Source organism: Pan troglodytes, chromosome 22, assembly GCF_028858775.2.
Source record: "Pan troglodytes isolate AG18354 chromosome 22, NHGRI_mPanTro3-v2.0_pri, whole genome shotgun sequence".
NCBI classification, from domain to species: domain Eukaryota; kingdom Metazoa; phylum Chordata; class Mammalia; order Primates; family Hominidae; genus Pan; species Pan troglodytes.
In genome coordinates this window covers 43,954,360-43,961,965 of record NC_072420.2, presented here as the reverse complement: position 1 = coordinate 43,961,965, position 7,606 = coordinate 43,954,360, and the positions used below count along the sequence as shown (strand labels likewise).

The 7,606-nt window shown below is 56.1% G+C and overlaps 1 long non-coding RNA gene across 1 annotated transcript; it reads left to right on the top strand.

The window, feature by feature from the left end:
• The first annotated feature begins 207 nt into the window (after positions 1-207).
• Positions 208-4,728, top strand: LOC129138322 (uncharacterized). The gene is made up of 2 exons (XR_008541546.2): positions 208-2,393; positions 3,398-4,728. It is a non-coding gene; the product is annotated as an uncharacterized LOC129138322 (long non-coding RNA).
• Positions 4,729-7,606: the final 2,878 nt, after the last annotated feature.

The following is a 7,606-nucleotide window of genomic DNA, read 5'->3' as shown; positions in this document are numbered from 1 at the left end:
TGTGCAAAAACCCATCTTCCTAGTCAAGCAAATTAGGAAGAGATTATTCATTTTCCAAAAGACTTTTCTTTTGGCCAGGAAAGAACACCCTTAGTTTGCCAGAAAATCCTGCCAGCCGCCTCCCTGAGTGCATGGACTGCTAGATTCCGTTTTGTAAAACCGAGACAGCGGCTCAGGCGCACATGCAGTGCGTGGAGTGCAGAAGGCCTGGGTACTCCGGAAGCTTCCAGAGACAGCGTGGGGCGGCTGACGTGCGGGGAGACACAGACGTGGAGGACGCCACGGCCGCCTCGCCCCCAGGGCTCCTGGAGCGCGGCTGGCGGAGGAGCCGAGCAGATGGTGCAGCTGAGCGTTTCCTGCCTGGGCGGGAGGAGGTGGGGTTGCCGCCGGCGGGGCCTGTGACTGTGAGTGGGGCTCGCTGAGCAGCTGATGTGGGGGGTGGGGGGGGCGTGGATTACGCCATGTGTGACGGCAGAGGGGGGACAACGTGTCGAGAGACGTGGCCTTGGATGTAAGGAAGGGTCGTGAGAAAATACGCAGGAAGAGATACCCCGTGGACATGTTTCCCTTGGAAAGTGGATGGAACCCTCTGAGCCATGATTCCGCCGGAATTAAGCAGTGGCGGGCACTGGCCTGGCAGGCGGCTTCTACTGCCTTGGATTTGCACCTCTAAGGGGTCACAGGGGCCACCCCCGAAGCAAGACAAAGTGTGATCATGAACAGGCCCTCGGGGGGCCAGAAGAAGGAACGGCTCCAGTGATGAAGGCTGAACGCCAGCTCTCTCCCCATTGTTCTCCCGGACCAGGAGAGGGCTGCTCGGCAGGGCTGGGTTTAAAAACCTTCCATGCAACTTACGAAGGCATCCACAGTGACTTCTGCTGCTGTGGTACGTTCTGCCCTCCCCTCCTCCCCGCCCCATCCTGTTCTCGGCTACAAGTTATTTATATGTACAGTGTCATCTGAACGTGCATGGGCCTATCCCAGGACATCACACACAAAGAGGCTGCGGTGAACCCAAGCCGCCGGGCCGGCCTGTGGCTCAGTGTCTGTTTCAGAAGTCCCGGCCCCAGGCAGCTCTCCTGAACAGAGCCACTGGAACTCAGGAGGGTCAGGACCACAGCCCAAACAACTGTGACCGAAAACACCCTACAGGGCTTGAGAACTAAAAAATAAGGAGGGATCTGGGCAGCCGAGCTGCCTCCTAAAGAAGCCACATCATAGAGAAAACTGCTTGCTCTATCTATGAGACGGAGGCGGCCGGGGTGTCCTGCCAGCAGACACGGGTCTGTCCATCACCGGCCACCGCGCTGCCTCTGTCCTTCACTCCCATTTAAGGGAAAACGATATCTCTTCATCTTTCTGCCCTGGACATTGGAAATCAGCGGTGAGAACAGTGCTCTTGCTACAAAATGCTCAGGTTCTAGAATGCTCCCATCTTTCCTTCCATTCCACATGGAGTTTATCCAAAGCACAAAGGCCAGTCATGGCACTGACATCCGTGGTGCCCGCCCACCGGCGAGTGGGAAACAGAAGGCTGTCCTCAGAGGACCGTGACTGTGAGCCTGCAGCTGCTTGTGGGTGGGGCCAGCCCGCAGCTCCTCCTGGAGGCCTCGGGCTTCTTGCTGCTGCATTTCTGTGACATGTGGGGGGAGGATCGTTTTGACACCTGCCTGGGAAGTTTCAAAGGAGATGGCCTCTGGGCAGGGGTTTTAAACTGAAGGGCACCACACAGATCCAGATGTGAACTGTGGCTGTTGTTTGCAATTGAAGCAGAGATGCAGAGGATGGAACAGGAGTGCTGGCCACGCTGCTCTATGGCCTTGGCCCAGCCAAGACCCCCAGTCAATGGGGCTACGGGACCCCCGCTACACAGGGACCTGGGAACCACCTTTGCCGCGGTTGACCGCTGGGCCCGCCATGCACCGCCCACACCTGGCTGTGCCTGGAGACTGAGAGCAGGGGGTGATGGTGGGCCTGGTGTGTGGAGTCCCGCAGCGGGAAGGGTGGGAGGGGAGTTGGGAGAGCGCAGTCACCCAGGGGTCCCCATGTGGGCTTGTACAAGCCTGGCTCAATCTGCATAGCAACTGGGCAGGCAGAGCGAGCCCCCACTTTATGGGTGAGAAAACCGAGGCACGGAGAGGTGAATGCGCATGGAATCAATGCCGCTAAGACAGAAGTGAGGCGGAAAAGCCTGTCCTCGCCAGGGGCGGCCCTGTCTCCAGCTCCCAGGTACCTCCCGCTCATCTGCCCGAGGCTCCTGGGGATGTGGCTCTTGGGTTTCAGGAGGGCCCTGCTCCTCCTGTGGGAACCACGGACACGTGTGTGCCCGCGTGCCCTGAGCTCACACACACACCACGGCGCATGGGCAGGGAAGCGGCGCTCCTGGCTACCCGGTGAGCATCTTTGCTTTCCTTCTGCTCTAAGTAGGCACCCAAGGAATACACACGTTCACTCAGAGCCTGATTCATGTGACTGGGATAACACCGCGGGGAAAGGTTCTCACACAGTGGCTGCCATGAGGATCCATTACAAGAGCCCAGGGTGGTCTCTGCTCAGCATGGGGTTGAGGTGAATGGACCCCCAGCAGCAGCCAGTGACAGGAAGGGTTGGGATGAGGGTTTAGCCGGGCAGGTGACTCTCTTTTCGGGAGCCAGGGGCTCGGGATGTGTGGACAGCACATGGTGAAGGCAGAGGCTGCGTGCTGTGTGCCTCGGAACCGGTGCCTGTTCCAGGTTAGGAACCGGAAAATTCCCTGCAGGGGCTTCTGCCCGCTCCCTCTTTGAAGTCCTGTTTTCATTTCCCCTGTGACACCAGCCTCTCCAAGCTCTACGGAAGGCTGGCTCTCCTCGCACGGCCTCCCCCGCCACTCTGGGTGCCGGCTCAGGTTTTCTGCGGACCCCAGGTTCTGCTCTCTGGTCTGCACCCAGCGTGATGGCCACCACCCACTCAGGACTCCATGGTGTCAAAAAAGTGCCAAGACCTGTTTCCTGCTTTAAAATACCATGCTGTTGGGAGTTTCTCTGAATCTTCTGTGATTCTGGAGGCTGTCTGATTTTTAAAAAATGTAAAAAATAAAATTAAAAACCATGCTGCAATGTAAAAGCCAGGATAAGCCTCTTGCAGCTGAATTCAGGTCTTGAAAGCTAGCAAGTTTTGAGTTTCAGTACTTGCCCCCCAAAATGGTTGCTTATCGTGTGTGTGTGTGTGTGTGTGTGTGTGTGTGTGTGTGTGGTGTGTTTACACAGTGAACAACCTGATACCTTTGGCTGAAATGGGCTTTGTGTGGGCATCGGGCCAGGGGGCTGCTGGGCTCCAATGTCTCCCAGCCCTGACTCCTAGGTGTTGGCCTGCCTCAAGTTTGCATATTCATTGACTGAAATCTATTTTATTTCCTCAGGAAGAGTCTCTCCCTTTTGCAAACGCCAGCCACAGAGGTTTATTTTTCTCCCTGAGAGAAGGAAGAGTGAAGGCTGAGACTGAGACAGAAGGAGAAGACTTAGAAGCCAGTGAGCCCGGAGCCACGAGACGCGCTCAGAGGACACGGGGCCTCGGGGAAACCGGGCACGGGCAGGGGTTGGTCTTGGCTTCCCTGCAACATTGCCGCGAGCTCGGGTGCCGTCTCCACTCGCAGGCTGGCCTGTCCTCTGCAGCCATGAGCTCAGGCACCGTCTCCATTCATAGGCCAGCCTGTTCTCTGCAGCCTGAGGTCCCTGTGGTGCCAACATCCAGATGCTGAGATAATTCTGCCAGGGTGTTGGCTGATCGGTGATTGGTGGTTGGCTGTTCTGTGAGTTCTGCATTGATCTTGCTGGCTGAGCGTCCAATGCGGAGGGGCAGGTGCTGTTAGGGTCTCCACTCCCATCCCTCTCCCCAGGACTCATCACCCACTGCAACCGTAAGCTGCTAGGGGCTCACAGCCGTGAGTCTTTGGAACGGGTGGTCCCACCTGGCATGCAGCTCAGGCTACCAGCCCCAGGACCCTGCTGCTGCTCCCCTCCCGCCCACATCTTGGCTTAGCCGTCTTCCCTGGCTGCCAGCCCCTTCCCCTGGTCTTAGTTGGCTTGGGCCACTAAACTGAAATAGCACACCCTGAGGCCTTCAACAGCAGACCTGATTTCTCACCATCTGGAGGCTGGAGGTCCAGGATCCAGGCCCCCAAGGCTGCTTTCTCCCCCACTCCCCCACCCACCTTCCAGGACACGCGGACTCCACCCTCTTGCTGCCCTGTCTCAGGGCTGTCCCTCTGGGCAAGCAGGCCCCTGGCATCCCCCTGTGTCCTCTCCTCCTGTTCTTATAAGGACACCAGTCATACTGGATCTGGGCCCACCCTAGTGACCTCATTTACCTTAATCACCTCTGAAAGACCTTGTCTCAACAACAGCCGCATTCTGGGGCACTGAGGGTTAGGGCTTTAACATGGGAATTTGAGGGATGCAATTCACCCCATAAAACCCAGACCATTCCCCCAATAAATCACTTTCACAAGAGCTCTTCTCTCAGGCTTCGCTTCTGGGGGATCCCCCTTGAGACGGCTCCATCTAGCTTCCTGCTTCTCAAAGAACAGAGGGGAGAGCCCTGGTGCGAAGGTAACGGGTGGCCTTGGGGGCCTGCGGATAAGCTGCTGGCACTGCCAGGGGACAGGCTGAGCTGAAAGCCAGGAGGAGGGCGGCGAGGCCCGGGCTGGACCTCGTTCTTCTGAGTGTTATAAAATCTGGCTTTGCTCAGAAACTGCCCCATGTGTGCTTTTGTTAATTGAAGTGCAAAATTTTCTCCAAGTAATAACTGGAGTCGTTTAACAATACAAATAATTTGCACCTTAATTTGGTCGATGGCACAATTGCTAATTCCTAGAGACTCAGAGGAGCAAAGTGATCATGAATTCCAAGAGTGGAAACAAATCCATTCCGCACATTTCACCCTGGCTTCTTCCTCGCCGGCCTGGGAGCTGCCCCGAGGGTCCTGGAAACTTCAGCTGCTTCCGGGCTCAGCCGGTGTCGTGGGGAGCCAGGTCCTGTGGTGGCTCCCAGCCCCAAAGCTGACTCTGCGTGGGACAACAAACGGTTTAATTAACCTCTCAGCTTTTTCATCTGTGAAGCGGAGCTTGGGATGCTTGCCGCCGGACCAGGAGGCCACGAAGATGGATGTAAGCAAACCTCTGTGCCAGTGACGAAAGACGTCGAAGCTATAATATCCTGTTAGGCAAAGCAAGGAGACAACTCATACATGCAGGAGACAGTCTCCTTGTGCAGAGGGGCCTTTGGAACCGATGTATGGTGGAGCCCTGAGAAACCTGAAGCTGTGTAGAGCCTGCAGCCCCCGCCCCACGTCCCAAAGCGATGTGGCCTGGGGAGCTCTTGTCCTGCCCTTTTTGGACACCCCCCTTCTTTGAGGGCATCTTTCTTCTTAAAGGTGTTGGGGCAGGAGTAGGTGGGGGTCTAGCTTTGCTGATTTCCTTGTAAGTGCATTTTATTATTATTATTATTATTATTATTATTTTGAGACAGAAGCTCGCTCTGATGAGCGAGATTCAAAATTATTATTTTGAGACGGGGTTTCACTATGTTGGCCAGGCTGGTCTCGAACTCCTGACCTCAGGGATCCACCCACCTCGGCCTCCCAAAGTGCTGGGATTACAGGCATGAGCCACTGCGCCCAGCCAAGTGCATTGTTTTTAAAAGGGGTAAATCATCTAGTGAAACCCCATCTCTATTAAAATACAAAAATTAGCCAGGCCTGGTGGTGCACACCTGTAGTTCCGGTGACTCCAGAGTCTGAGGCAGGAGAATCGCTTGAACCTGGGAGGCGGAGGTTGTCAGCGGTGCGGGTCTCTGTGTGACTGTGTCAGGGTGCTCTTGGGAAGAGGGGTGAGGGGCTGTGGGCCTCGAGCTGACGGGACGGGCAGGAAGGCTCACCTACCGAGGACAGCAAGTCAGAGCCAACAGGGGAGCCCTCCGGGGAAAGGGCTTTCAAGCCCTGGCACCACCAAGGTTTCAACCAAGAGACGTTGAACCAGGTTCCAGTAGACAACCCGCTGTCAGGGTGCACAGACTGTGGAAACCAGTGAGAAGTCCTCTTCCTGTACAACACGGTGGCCAGTGCATGGCTGCAGACCTCAGCCAAAAGCCCACAGCCAGGCCAGCAGTTACAGGCGGCAGCCGGTCTCTTGTCTTCCCAAGGCCCCAGCAGCTCTGTCCTTCCACACAGCCCCTGCTGACGGCCATCGTTGGTATGGACACATCAGGCCTCCAGGCTGCTGCAGGGCCTGTCCCTGGTGGCAGCTGTGACATTAGTCGTCGAGGGGCTCCCCTGGCCTCCCCTGGCTGGCTGGGAGTGAGGTGACATAAATACACTGAGCAGGTAGCTCTGCAGACCACGGGATCACCAGCGTCCCTTGTGGCCAGAGTGTGGCTTTAAAGTGTGTCCCAGAGGTGGCTCTTGAGGCAGTCTTGCTGGACTGTTATTAGGCACATCTGCTCCAGGGAGTGCCCATTCATTATGGCCAAATAAGCAGACATAGGCGCCGGCCCCAGACGAGGTCTCTGGGGGCCTCCAGGGGTGGGAGAGCCACCCTCTCCAGCGGCCTCAGGGCGCCGGTGCTCGGAAGCCTGGCTCCTCTGGCTTGAGCTCAGGTCTACAGCGAGCAGGGAGTCTTCCTACTGCTGCTCCAAGCTGCCTGGGCCAGCTGTGTTCGCCGAGGGGGCTGCCTGCTCACCACTGCCTGCCTTGAGTGCCAGGGTCTTTTGTGAAGTAATCATGTTACTCAAGTTCAGTCCTTGAATAAATAGCACATTTTTGCATGTATTTTGTAGAGTGGCATATGCTTCAAAGTTCTAAAGGCACCGCAGGGTATCTATTCTGTGAAGCCTTCCTTCTACCCGGTCCCCGCCCGCCCATCGAGACAAGCAGCATGGCCAACCGCGGTGTGCATCCTTCTGTGCGTTAATGAGCAAATAGGCACAAGCACTGCCTACGCCTCTATGCGGAGGTGGGGGCTCACCGCTAGTGCTCTTCTGCACTTTTGCTTTTTTCAGCAAATGCCATGCGTCAGAGCTGTTTCTCCACTGCCACACAGCCCCAGCCTTTCCCACGGCTGAGTGGCAGCCCATTGGAAGATTCATAACTATCCATGGAAATCTAGGTTGAGTTCAGGTATTTGCAGTTAAAAACAATGCTACCACACGGTGCTCTGCAATATGCCAGTATGAGTGCATGTGTGTCTGCGATGGGGAGGGGATGGTCTCAGGGGTGCAGCTGCAGGGCTGCACCAGTATGTGTGTGTGAATATGTCAGTATGTGTGCGTGTGCATCTGTGGTGGGGAGGGGGTGGTCTCGGGTGCAGCTGCAAATTGCATTTGCATCTGAACTTGCAGTTGCATTTGCACCCGTGCTTGTATTTGTGTTTGTATTTGCATTGGGGCTTTCACCTGTATTTGCAGTAGGATGGGGTGGTCACACTCAGGTGGGTCCGCATGGGACATGTCACAGAAGCAAATCTGGCCTATACCTGGCTTGGGGGTGCTCTTTGATTCTTGACTTCGCTAAAGGGCAGTAGGTCTGCCAGTCAGGGTCCTATGAGGAAAACCAGCTGGTCTAGATGTTCCAACAG